Raw genomic sequence first — 14,195 nt, forward strand, 5'->3', positions numbered from 1 at the left:
CACGACTCAGTAGAAAATGTTGACCTGACATATATTGAACACTAGACGTTAGTTGCTATTATGTTATTGTTACAGTATTATTGTCATGCAGCGTATCATCATACATTGTGTACTGTCATAGCTAAACATTCAGTGGCTCCTGTTTTGGATTTCGGTGTGTGAGTCACTTCCAGGTAGCAGTGACTTCCCACAAGGTGAGAGCAGGGTGCTGAGTGGAGAATGGACACCACACTCTGCATTTTTAATACTGAATTGGAAACCAGAATGTGGCATTCACTTCTGAGGATGATTTGTGTTTTTGGGTGGTGGCTTGGTTCCCAGATATGCTTACTAAAATGTAATGAAGCCAAAATGTAGATACTTAGCTGAATATTCTGGGAATTTAAATGCCATTGAGGACAGTGTTACAAGCAAATGATATACCATATTCAACTGTCCAGCAGGTCACTTGGAAATGTGTCCGCCAAATCTGACCTTTTTTGGTTACATGAGAGTTTCCTGTGTTACAGTATAAAGGCTTCTAATTTTAAAATTCTATGAACAATACCTATGTTTTGCAACTTACAATTTTGTTAATAAAGGATAGATACTAATTTAAGAAAACTTAACGCAGAAAACATATCACTGGGCCACATTAAGACATACTTTTCCATTTGGCTTCATAAATAAAATAATTGTGAAAATAAAGTAACAACTAACAAGTCATACTGAATGCCGGCCAATCAAATCAAATCATTTTTAAATAATTTAGTTTGAATTAATCAAATGGGGATAATTGGCAATGTAGGCCTAGAAGTAAATAATATTTAATCCTTCCATTAACTCTCTGAACAATTATTTGTGCAAAAACATCATTTTAGTCATAGCTGCACAAAGCATTGAAGGATACATAAGAGAGTTTTGAGATTAGATGTTCAGTTTATAAAATCATCATTCAAAGCCTACAGTATTTTTGTTTTGCTTTGGTCCTGGAAACACATCCTCCAAGTATGACATATATGAGAAGTTTATATACTAGCAAGAATGTTCTTTCTCAGCACACACAATTTTAAGAGCCCTTGGTTGTGGGTGGCATAGGTATTCAGGAGCCACTTGGGTTCCCAGGCCAGCCCTTCCCATGGAGAGCAAGATGCCCCCCAAGAAAGGAAGAAGATGCTGAGGACCAGACCCCTTGCTGAGAGCAAACTTGGCCTCAGTATCGTGGGCCCTTGAAAGAAAGGGGCAGTGTTCAGGGCGTGGGAGAGACTGAGAGGCGACCATGGGAAGGACACAATTCTGAAAGGATGGGTCACTATCTCCTTCCCTGGCTGTTTTGCTTCCACATTTATAAATGTGTTTTCTCTAGAAGGTAACCAGGTAGTGTATAAACTGGTCGTGTTGATAAGGCGTGCTCTTCTCAGATATTGAAGAAACAATTGCACAGTGCTTTTAAACGAAGCATCTCTGTCGGGCCTTGGGAGTAAACATGGCCTCCAGCATCCTACTTACGGACCTGCAAAGCAGCGGACAGCCATTAAAAGTAGACTTGAGATATCAGGATGGAAAATTATTATTGGTCAGGGATTGATAGTAATTTTCTAAACCTGACATAATGGTGTCCTTTCTCAAACATCCTCCATTAACATTTCTGATAGCACCATCACGGACATCCATTGGTCCTGACAATAAATCCTTGAGCAAATTAAACTTTACTATAAGCATATTTGCTCAGCTAGAATTTGTGTGTTTGCCCACTAACACAGAATGCCAAACTGGGTGGAAACTGAAACATAAGACCCCAAATGACCATACATGTTTCCTCTGTCATCAGGCAAAAAGAATTCCCATACAAACTGCCTTGTTAAGTTGCACAAGATTCTTTAAAGCTAGTAAGAGAGGGACGGCTGGCTGTCTTTATTTGATCAAACGTAGGAAGTTTTTATACATTCATTTATTCATTCAGTAAATCAACAGGGATTTATTGAGTGACTCCGTGACGTAAAGGGCTGGACTGTGTGCTAATGATTGCAGAGATGAAAAACAAAGCAAAACCAAAAAAAGATAAATGACTACATCTAAACTGTAATTGGAAAAAAAATAATGTAAAAAAGAGTCAAGCACCACTAAACTAATAATGGTGTCATTAAATAGTACAATTTAAATTCCTAAATGCCAAAAAAATCTTACATGAAGCTTTCTGGTTAAAAAAGAAGATGGACTCAATCAGCAAAACCAACGTGTCTGAGAGGATGGCTAAGTCAAAGACATCGAATGGAAAATAACAGAGCCTTGTAGACAACACAGTGTTTTAGTCACTGTAGGTCACCATTCAACGATTGGAAAAGCAACCTCATTATATTTATACGTAGAAATCTCACACCCACAACGCAAACCAAAGCAGGAAAGGCCACAAGTAAAAGGGATATGGAAAGCGTCTATCACAAATGACCCTAAGCAAAGAAAGAAAAAGTCCCAATTAAGAGTCCTATAATGTTAAAGCAACATTTTAACTCTAAAATTTGAGAGTATAATAAAGAAACTGAAGATTCAAAAACACTTTAACAGAGCAGAAGGAAATGGAGTTCAGATAGGACCAGCTGAGGGGAACATACTGGAAGAAGAAAGTGTACAACAACTTCTCAAATGAAGACATTAGAAATTTCAGAAATAGGCTTTTTAACAATTGTCTGGGATATGATAATATACTTTTTGAAGTATTTATCAAAAATAGAATAGGGAGCCCTGGCTGGTGTAGCTCAGTGAATTGAGCGCGGGCCTGCGAACCACACAATCGCAGTTCGATTCCCAGTCAAGGCACGTGCCTGGGTTGCAGGCCAGTTCCCAGCAGGGGACACACCAGAGGCAACCATACATTGATATTTCTCTCTCTCTCCCTCCTTTCCCTCTAAAAATAAAAAAATGAAATCTTCAAAAAAATAGAATAGGGAAAACATAAATATAGAAGTTACTAGAAACAGTACTAGAGAGTTAACAGAGATGTGATAGAAAGAACACAGACATTCCAGGAGTTTCTAGACTGAATAGTGAACAAATTGATAAAGATAAAATTAAAGTAATAATGGAAAAATACTCATGAATGAAATTATTGAATGTGAAATAATGATTTACTTTGAAATGTTTGTGCATAGTTATTATGAACATATAACCTGATCCTTTGAGGCCACTAAACAGCAAGGATTATCAATGATATGATCCTGGAGAAAAAACTGACAGGCACCTGAGGCAAAGGGGACATTAGACGATTGGACTGGACATACCGACCCATCAGTCAAAGTTTCTGCTCACAGACATTAGTTAGTGATTGGATTCAGGGCTCAAGATTGATTTGTAGAGGCAGGTCTTTTATCAAGTTATTTATTCTTTAAGCTGCCTTTCTTCCAGCTTAGTAAGATCATAAGGGTTACATTCTTCTGCTATTATTTCCTCTTTCATGAAATGCATTGGGGTGACGCTGGTTAACACAATTCTACAGGTTTCAGGTGCACAACTCTACAACACATCATGTGTGCACTCTCTTGTGTGTTCGCCACCCCAAGTCCAGTCTCCTTCCACCATCTTTTATTCCCCCCACTCCCTCCTCCACCCATTATTTTCTGTGACAACTTGGGGGCTCCCGTAAAATGCCTCCACTGAATTCTGACTTTGGGAGCTGAGGGTGAGGGTGTTATAGCCTTTGTATGTAATTAAAATAAGGTTTGTTTGTGTACTAATTAAAGCAACTGTATCTTGAAATGTAACTTTTATTACTAGATTCTGAGGTTTTTAAAAAATTTTTTACTTATTTATCTTTAGAGAGGAAGGGAAGGAAAGAAGGAGAGAAATAGCAACGTATGATTGCTTCTCATGAGTCCCCTACTGGGAACTGGTCTGCAACCCAGGCATGTGCCCTGACTGGGAATCAAACCGCAATTGTGTGGTTCGAAGGCCCGCACTCAGTCCACTGAGCTACACCAGCCAGGGCTAGATTCTAAGTTTTAAACAGCTTAAAACAGGTGAACAGTCTTCAAGGGCCTTCCCACGAAAGGTTTGATTTCAATTCATAGCTAAGCTATTGGTCACCTGTTTTGTACATAGAGCTATTTCTCTCCCTTTTGATTGCAAAGCATGGGATCTGAGGGTGTCCCTGATTTATTTTTGGACAGGTGCCAGTTCATTATAGAAATGTGGTTTTTATACCTTTCTTTAACAGAACTCTTACAATATTTGAACATATATTTTCATTAAACAAAACATGAATATGCAGAACCTAATTGGACGTAGAAGGGTAAAATTGACTTTCTTAGGATGGTTTCAAGACTAAACGTTAGTGTATTAACTCACCGAAATGCTCTAGGTTGTTTTGTAATAAGAACTGGTAGAAGCAGAAAATAATATATTTTTGACCTTTGACAATTACCTAAGTAAAATCATATTTTATAGAATTGTATGTGGTTAAGATCAGTCTGTGTTAAGGCTTGTTTTTCATCTTCTAAGGAAGTCAAAGAAGAGGTATTTAGCATTGCTTAGTGCATATTTTCGTATAATTTTTGGTGGGCCTAATGATTTTTGCATCACTTATAAATTACACTTGGAAAACTTTTCATGACAGATTTATTTAGTATTGTACTCAGAAACATATTGTCTTCAGGAAAATATTTTAGCATGATCTCATTGCTTTAGAAATTGCACAGAAAGTGTGCTATTGTATTTCATAGAACGACATTTCATGTTTTATTTTTCAGACTTGGATGCAGTGATCATATAAATTAGAGAAAGGAGCTACAAATACCCCCTGGATATTCTTCTCGTGTGATACTTATTCTGGATGAAGCCTGAGATCCCTGACAACTGTGTATCACTGTAAGTGTTGTCTAATGAAATTTGACTGTTTAATTATCTGTGGCTTGAAAATATTACGTGGTATGCTTTAACAGAATTGGGACTCGCGCGTGTTGTCTGGGAGCAGGAATAGGCAGAACGCTACAGACTCCTGGAACTAAGCTAACAAGAGAATAGCAAATTGGAAAGAAAAAAATCATCACAGATATAGAAGCTCTTAATTCCAGAGTAAACATTTGGTATAAAAAGCGTTAAGTGAGGCACGGTATGACAGTTATTTACTATATCGTGGTCATCTTTGCCAGAATGTATTTAGTAGTGTGACAGTTTTGTGATGAGAGAGTAAAATAATTGGGGGGAAGAACGATAGTCTGCTATAAATCATGAAACTATGAGTTACAGGATGAGAAAAATAACAGGATGAGGGGCTTTTCTAAGACAGGCTGTTTAAACATCGGTGATACTTTTAACTCCATTGAACTAACCATGTTAATAGCATCAAGTGTAATTGTTAGATGCCTAACGTGTACCTAATTATCAGGTGCTCTTACCGCACCTGACATTTAGTGATACAAAACTCTCCTGCGTGAAGGAAAAGACCACCACCAACAAAAACCTCGGAGAAAACCTTGATTGACCCAAGACCTTGATGTGGCCATGCAAGTGGAGACACGTATTTTCGGCACAGGATCCCACAGCCTTCTGCGGCGGTTCACGGGAAAGTGCTTTCGCGATTGGTCAGTAGTTTGAGAACAGCCGTTTTGCTGGGAGACTAGCAGCGGCCACTCCTATTTCTTAGGCTGCAATGTCGTAGGTCGTCCATTGAATTGCACAGAGAAACATCACCTTGGGAGGCAATTCGGAAAGAGTGCACTCAATAGTAAAGCCTGCAGTCAACCAGGGGTTCTTCGGATTGGGAAATCCCGTGCAGACGCCCCAGTGGGTGCTGAGCGGGAGCTCCCAGGCAGGGCCTTTGCGTCCTCTGCGCCCTGCCCTGCAAATGGCTGCAGGTTTCGAATGTCACCCCAGGACACAGCCACATGTGCCTGGTGTGTTGATTACTGTTAGTAACCAGAAAAAGTATTCAGATGATGCAAGACATTTTCTAATATCCAATGACATATAACATTTTTCCCCAACAGAGGACGCTTACTTTGGGAATATTCGTCTTTGTGAGTGAAACAATTAACATTTCATTTGTTTGTTCATAATTCCAGAAACATTTTATTTTATATAATATAGTGATAACTTTTTCCTCCAACTTACCAATTTGAAAAAATGTAATAATATTTTACCTACATCTAAGTCTTGGGGCAATAGGTCTAATTCATATTTTAAATGGGTCACTAAAGGTTTTAGAAGGAGTCAAAGGTTTGTTTTCTTTAGCTGAGTCTTATAATTGTATTCTCTCATTTTCTCATAAAAATATGTTTTCACACTATGCCTGAAAAATTAAACTGATTTAAAGCCAAATTACCACTTGAGACAAAATCAAATTTATTAAATGTGTTACTTGTCTTACTTAGGGAATTCAAAGACAGTCAATTTAATATGTCTTCCACAATATAATTTTTCTAAGTGAAAGTCATAGGGACATTTCCATGAAAGTAAATATGTCTGTAAAATAAAGAGGCTACTTCTAATAAAAGGAAATTATTCTTCATTAATATTATTGGTGACATAACCGAATGCAATTGGTGAATTGCATTAACATTATTAATCTTCTAAAATGGCTCAGTGCATTTATCAGAACTGTGCTGTTAAATACAGATTTGTAGAAATAATTTTCAGTGTTATTTGAGACAAAGTGGCATTTGACACCACACTGATTATTTAATACAATTAAATTATTTAACACAATGTTCAATCCCCAAAGTTTTCTTCCACCTAATCACTGTGTTATGGCTCTCATCGATGTACACGTGTGTGTGTTTTAATGGACATGGGAAGAAGGATGAATATGTATGTAAGTTCATTTAAACCAAGACAACCTGGTATAAGAAATTATTTTCATTAAACAAAATGCATCAAGCCCTCTAGTGGAATTAATGTATAACCTGTTTCATTGGGGTGTTTGCTTAATATAAGCAGTTGCTTTTATTTGCTTGTTTTTCTTAAGTACAGGTATTTAACATCCTTTGACATTAGCTTTTTGCAACTTCCTATTTGTTCTGTTTGGCTGATAGTGCGTGCAACATTTTAGGTGGTTATTCTAAAGAAGAAAATCTTCCTTAGGATAAAAATGTGAAATGCCTAAACTTAACATCAAAGAAGTAAGTAGCCCATTTTGAAACAGATATTTTTTATTTTTGAGCCTAATGTTAAAAGATATTAATCGTGTTTCATACGTTTGAGAATGATAATAATTTTAAGAGAAAAACTACATCATGAATGCGCTTAGAAAAGATGCTTATTTAAATAAACAACACAGTGACGGGTAAAGCATTGCTAACTCTTCCTTCGTAATTCCTAGTTTAAAAATAAATTTGTCTCTTAGAGAAAACCCGCACTTAGACGGGAGTGTTAGTTGGAAGATCTATAAAGTGTGTGTGAATTATTAAGGAACACATTTTAACTCGATGCCAAGCAGTATTTGTATTTCTTTCTTTAAAAAAATGGAGATGTTAATATTTTATACATAGCTAGGAAAAAAACAGAGCATTAGAGAGGGAAATGTAATGTAGAAAATTCTAAACTACAAAGATGAGTCCCAGAGATGATCTTGTCTCAAAGGCGAATCCCTTGATGTCTTGGCTTTTGCTTGAACTTTATCTTAGACTCTGAAATGAGGCTCATAGAGGGACCGCCCTTAGTTCCTCTAACAGTTAGTTCCACGCTGAGTATCATAGGGGAATACACTGGGATAGGCAGAGCTGTGCTAGGTTTGGGGAGCCCGACGTCCCTTCGCGGTTCCTACCACGTCAGGAACCGCGTTATAGATCTTCCTTTACTGTCAGGTGAGAATGAGCCCAGTCCTACGTCACCTCGGTCCCACCCGCACTGCCCAGGCCAATGGCCACCCATTTGGGAATGGGCCCGTTGCCACTGCTCCCTGCGGAAGTGTTCACGCTTTAGGCAGGTGTGTGTCTGGTCTCCTTTTCTCTTCTATTAATTGTGCCCAGTTAGAAGTGTCCAATTCAAACCAGTTTAAAACAAAACACTAAGTCCTGTTGCTCAATAGATGACTCTTCTACTTTCTAAATCCAGGCAATATTAAACCTATGGTATACCTTCTTCAATCTTTAGTCTCCACTCTGAAATAAGTTAATATAGAAACCTGAATAATGAGATGTTTTGTGCTTGTGTGATCAAAACGCATATATGTCCATCTCTGATTTTAGGTTGTCCTAACACTTTGGGCTTTGGGGTATCATCTCGATGCGTGATTTAGTGACATCACAGAGACTAACTACAAAAAGGAAATGTGGAGACAGAATATTCTGGAATTGGGTATATTTTAACTCAACTCTATACAATCGGGTAGCTCCAAGGAAGTTTGATTTTCTGACTAGGAGTTAATATAGTCTTGTTACAGCCTTTAACTGTACCCTCCGGCCACATAGACCTTAACTGATGCGTATTCGCCAATAAATTATATTATGAAATCTCTAAGATGTCTTCTAACCTAGGAGTACCCTGGTTCTAAATCATGGGACCCCTGAACAGACTGCGTCTTCCTCTGAAGGGGGGCAACAGAATATTGTTTTCCAGGGCGTTCGCCTTTGCAGTCTCTCTCCGCCTTCCTTTTCTTCTCCGCTGCTCCGAGCTGAGCCCAGCTGAGCTGAAACCCAATGAGCAGCCAGGTGCCTGAGTAGTCAATTAAGACAATAAGCCAAAACGAAAGTCGCCCTCAAGCTGGTGTTCACTTATTGCAGTAATAAAAGCAAGGGGATTATTTGAAGGAAGCCTCCACTCTGTTCCCTTTTTCTTCAGGGGGCACAGGGGTTGAGTGTGGGGAAGATGGGGCCCAGATGTGACTCTATCAGTTTCGAGGCCCTGGTACCAGCCGGGGACAGGAAGAGGAGTCAGGGTCTGGGCAGAAATACACTGCCTCTGAGTGGAGAAGGGGGTGGTCAAGGTCATCCATTCCAGGACAGGAGTTCTCAGCAGGGGAGCCAGAGGAAGGCCAGCTTCCAGAGGCCCCGAGAAAAGGGCACGCCCTTGGAAAGCCTTGGGTCCAGGAGGCTGGTATGTTAAAGAGCGAGGCCAACCATTGGTGCGCTGGGTGACCTCCCTCCAGGGTACCCAGTGCCCTGGCTGTACTCCATGTCTGTGTGGGCGGGGTGCTTCCCCTGGGGGGTCTGCCATGTTTGGCTTCTGTCGGGCCTGGAAAATCCCAGGCAGGGTTTCGGTCTGGAGGCAAAGTCCTCATTGGTTGTCATGGGACTTGTTCACTTCCCCTTGAGTTTAAGGGAGGGAGTAAAATCCAGTAAAGCTGGTCTTTCATTCAGACAGCCGTGCCCTCTACTATTCTTCCCCCACTCTCAATGTAGAGAGGTCCTTGCTGTCACCTAGTGCTGGTGACCCCAAGACAAATCCCCACCCTCGGGGAGCACAGCGTCCACTGGGCAGTGCAGAGGGACAATGTGTAAACAGTGTTACAACAGTATTGTAGATGGCTTAATGTTTGGCAGGCTGGCTCACAATGCCCTCCTTTATCCTCGCCATTGTTTGTGCTAAGGCAGCCTCCCATTCTGCGGGGGTGAGAACAGAGTTTAAGTAAAGTTTGGGGAGGTGAAGTAAACTGACTGCTGGGAAGAGGTAAGCTGAGTCCAAAGACCATGCCCTTAACGTTGGCTTTCCGCTGCTGTGTAGAAACGCGTGGAGGACAGAGCTCTGTGCACCACAGTAGGAGAGAACTGAAAAGACGCACTGGCTCAAGGGAGGGGCGAGGGAGGGGTCCTGCGGCAAGGTGTGTGGGGGAGGGCTGCTGGATGCGAAAAGTGTTTATGGTAAAAAGGACAGCATGAGTAAAGGCTTGGTGCGTGCTGTGGGGCACCGCATCAGTGTGGCATTTCAGAAAATAGGTTAAGCAATGAGGGATGTAGAAGAGGCTGAGACTGTCAGCAGGCACTTGATGGAGGCAGAGAGGTGGCCAGGTCAGAAGGACTGGACATTATTTTATGCTGGGTGGATGTAAGTGAAACAGAGCCGGGGAGGGGAGCGGCAGGGGAGTGTCCAGGGTGCTTCTTCACTTTGGTTTGATGAATGAGGCCTCCCAGGAAGGTGAGAAGAGGAGGTTTATGAAATGGATCTACACTGCTCAGGGCATCTTGAGGGTGGGCTCGTTGAACTACCATGTGAAGGCGGTTTGCAGCCAGGTATGTACAGGGACAGGCAATTAGCAGAGACAGGGAGCCCTGGGGGACATGGCTGTCTAAGGACTGGGGGGGACCCTGGAGGGAAGGCACCACGGGAAAGGTCAGAGGAGCAGGATTGGTCCGTTTCACTCATGGAACTTTAAAGAAGGGAGGTGATGTGACGCAGGTGAGCCTGCTGCAAAGGGGAGATCAGTTAAGACCAAAACTGACACCATCCTTGGAACTGATCCCTGGGTGGCCATAGACTGACGCTCTTTAATGAGGGCAGGGTTAGTAGAAGGGTGAGGCCGAAGCCCTATGGCAGGAGATTGAGGGGTGAGCAGGAGGTGTGGGAGCAGACCCCGCCGATTCAAAGGGAAGGGAAGGAGCCTGCAGGAGTAAGGGGGGCTTTCTTATTGTCTCTGGACACGTGGGCAGTTGGATTTTTCCCCCAGTAATGGGAGAGATAGAAAGCCTAGGAGGGACCCAGTAAGAGAGGGAAGTTGAAGACACACAGGGAGAGAATAAAACTGAAGGAACGACTATCTGACCATGAGGTGCAGGGGGGCCAGGTGTACCTACCGCCTGACCACGGTTTGACTCTGGCAATGTCATTTACTCCCCAAAAGCAAAGCTTCAGTTTCGTCCTCCTTACAATTTGGATTAAAGTAACGTCAGATAATAGGTTTATTGTGATGATTATCAGTTATAAGGTATGTAACATCATTTACTGTGAGACTTCATTAAATGTTCATTGTTATTTATATTTAGGGTGAAGTAATTGGCCTGGGATTTGGAGAGGCCTAATAGTTGAGCACATCACCCAAGACTAGAATGAAGGGGAAATGATTATTTCTTCACACAGATCTGTAAATATGATATTTAAGGAGATAATATCACAATAGTTCAGTGACTTAAGGAGTTATCCTTTTCCTTAAAACAAAACTGAAAGTAAAAAACCAGGACCCAGTTTGGCCTAAATTATTAATAAGGATCTGCTCAGTCCAAAGGTGTTTGGAAACAAGACAGCCTTTACCCTAAAACTGTAATCATTCCCTGGTAATATTTTCGACATTTGTACTGTGTGGTGTACCTCATTTTCTGTAGGTGAGGTGGCAGTCTAGTGTGACGTGACTCTGCACACGAGGTAACATCCTGATACGGCCGGCCCTGCAAGCAGTGATAGAAAACCTGCGTGGAACAGTTCTGACCTGCAAAGTGGGAAAAATACCCTGCTCCCTGTCCCCTAGCTGCTAAGGGAAGTCATAAAAACTCTTTTTGGGAATGATGCTGAATTGACCTGATGCATTTTTTAAGGGTTTCTTTTATTCAAACATACCCAAAGAATTAGGATCATGTTATATTGTTTTCACCCCAGCTTTGGTTCTTATCTTTTCTCTATGGGTGAGTTGCATAATAGATACTTGCAAAAGTAATTTACGGAAAGCCCTGAAGGGCAGTAATCAAGCTAGGGAATAAAATGGTAATGTTAAAGTAGTAGAACAAATTATCTTGTGTTTATCCTATATGTGGCCATTTCCTTACAGAGTGTGTGTGTGTGTGTGTATACCACATGTCCACACATCTTTCGCAGCATCTCTACGTGCAATTGTATCACTTGCTCTTCATGAGAACGGTCTTGTGCTTACTGTCGTTGAACTTGAACTGCTCTTTTCCTGGTAATTCTGGGTTCATGTAGATTGGTTCCCCGTTTTGTTAGAAATTAAAAGCCACAGATAATCTCAGATGTGTTGAATACTAATCTTAAGAGAGAGACGTATCAGATTGAAGCACACCAGTGCCTAAATTTTGCTCACACTAATTTATAAGCCCTTCTGAACTTCAAGATCTGTCTTAAGTCTCCGATATAGTGTTCATTCTAATAGATTTCTCCTACACTCGAAGGCTTCCTATCTCTGTAAAAGCTGGGCAGCACAGGAACAATTTATTCTTCTTTGGAACTCTTGCCTGTTTGGGACACAACCACTTTCTTTGGGAAGCAATGTTCAGTTACTGAAAAGGACACTTGTCATTACCTTCACTGCCATGGCTTTTGAGAGAAACAAAAAACATCCCAAGAGGCACCTGTGAGCAAGTGAAAGAATGAGTGACTTTTCCCTCTTCCCAAACTTCTTTTCCCATTTCAGACTCACTTCTGAATTCTTTCTTTCCTTACTGTGGCTTTGCTGAAGGAGAGAGCTCTCTCTGGCATCAAGGTTCTTCGTATTTACTCACAAAAGGGAAATGGATATTAGGGTTCTATCTTTCACTACAACTATGGAAGACTATCACACTCTACAGAGAGCTTGAAAGGGGTTGTCTAATACAAAGTCTTTCTTGGGAGAAAAAGGTGATCCATTTTAATGTGCTGCTTCTCAATGTCCACACAGTGTTACTCTGCAGCTTTAAATATGCACATAAACCGCTTGGTACTAAAACACAGTGAGTCAAACTCTGATCTTTTGTCAAAGAAGCATAATCTTAACTCACAAGTCACTGTTAAATATAAGTGGAATGTGGAGGAAAAAAGGAAAATACATTATGAGGGGGTTTTGCCAATTTGTATAATTTTTCAGTTAAGCAGTCATAAATCAAGGAATATTGTATTTTTCGAGGCTCATTAAAGAGACATTATACATCAGAATAGTGAAGTCGTCAGCATAAAGAAATGATGAATGCCTGGAACTATCCATATGTAAATGATGTGGGGCAGATTTGGGGTGTCTCAGAGGAGGATGACACTCTCCCTGACCGTCGCCCATAGGTGCAGTGGCTGGAAGCTGGTGACAGATGTTAAATGCGGACCTCTTCTGTGGCGAGTGCTTACCGGCACTCAGCGGATACGGGCAACGGAGACTAAGACAGATTGCAGATAATACCATCTTAAATAAATTCGTTCAGGAAGGTGTGTAGTGACATGGTAAAAGCCTTCTTTACTGACACAGGCCGTATTCGAAATTACAGGAACCCTGGTAGAAAAGAAAATGGTGACTTTGAAAAACTAGTGTGTAAAAAAAATTTCTTCTGTGTGTACATATTTGACTCATTTCCTTAATACATGTCAGGACTTTCCATGAAGTATTGTGTCAATTTAATTCTCATTTATTTATCCTATCATGAAACATGTCTATCTCATCTGGCATTTGGAGCGTGGATTCCTCAGCACATCTGCTTTACGGGGTGAGATTCGGATGTGCACAGCATTTTATCAACTGTCACGTCTGGCATGGAATTATGCGTTCTGTTTCAATCTTCAAATGCGCTGCATTAACGTCCCTTTGGTTTCAGGTGGCACCATCAATCCCTTGATTAGCCAGGGCCTTCCAGCCTGCATTCCCGGTGCTTTATTTCACTTACCAAAGAGGAGCTGGCAATCCATCTAGTCATTTTATAGAGTTTCCCATTTATCTGTGCATTCCGTGGCATCTGAGACAGGAGCCAAGTACATGAATGATTATTACATGAAGAAGGAAGGGAGGGAGAGAGGGGAAAAAAGAAGGAAAGAACGGAGGGAGAGAGGGAAGATTTTCGGCCCAACAGGGGTCATTGTTGAGGCTGTGGTTTTGGCCAAATCATTTCAACTTTCTTTCTCTGAGTGTCTTCCCTCTTGATTTTACTTTATTCAACTTTATTGAGATGTTATTGACAAATGAAATGATAAGCTATTTAAAACGTACAACGTGATGATTCGATACATATTAATATTTTGTAAAGGGGTCCCGCATGGAGTTAATTAGCACATTCATACCTCACATGTTTACCTTCATTCATGAGGACACTTAGATTTAATGTCCATCTCTTATCTCAGATGAAGGGAGCGGTTCATATTCTACCTATCCCATGGAGTTTGAAGGGGACCAAAAGTGATAGTATATGTGGCATCACAGTTAGGTTCGTGGTACAGCCATTTTTTGAAAATGTAGTTAATTTTTTACCACTCATGCCCTATCTGCCACCCTCGGACGGTTATTAGCTTCTGGTCTTTATCTATGTGTCTGTCTTTTTCTGTTTCGCTTTACTGATTTTTTGTTTACATTCCACATATAAGTGAAATTATTTGGTCTTTGAATTTCTCTG

The sequence above is a fragment of the Sturnira hondurensis genome, unplaced genomic scaffold, assembly GCF_014824575.4.
Source record: "Sturnira hondurensis isolate 20B ecotype Veracruz unplaced genomic scaffold, ASM1482457v3 Scaffold0008640, whole genome shotgun sequence".
NCBI classification, from domain to species: domain Eukaryota; kingdom Metazoa; phylum Chordata; class Mammalia; order Chiroptera; family Phyllostomidae; genus Sturnira; species Sturnira hondurensis.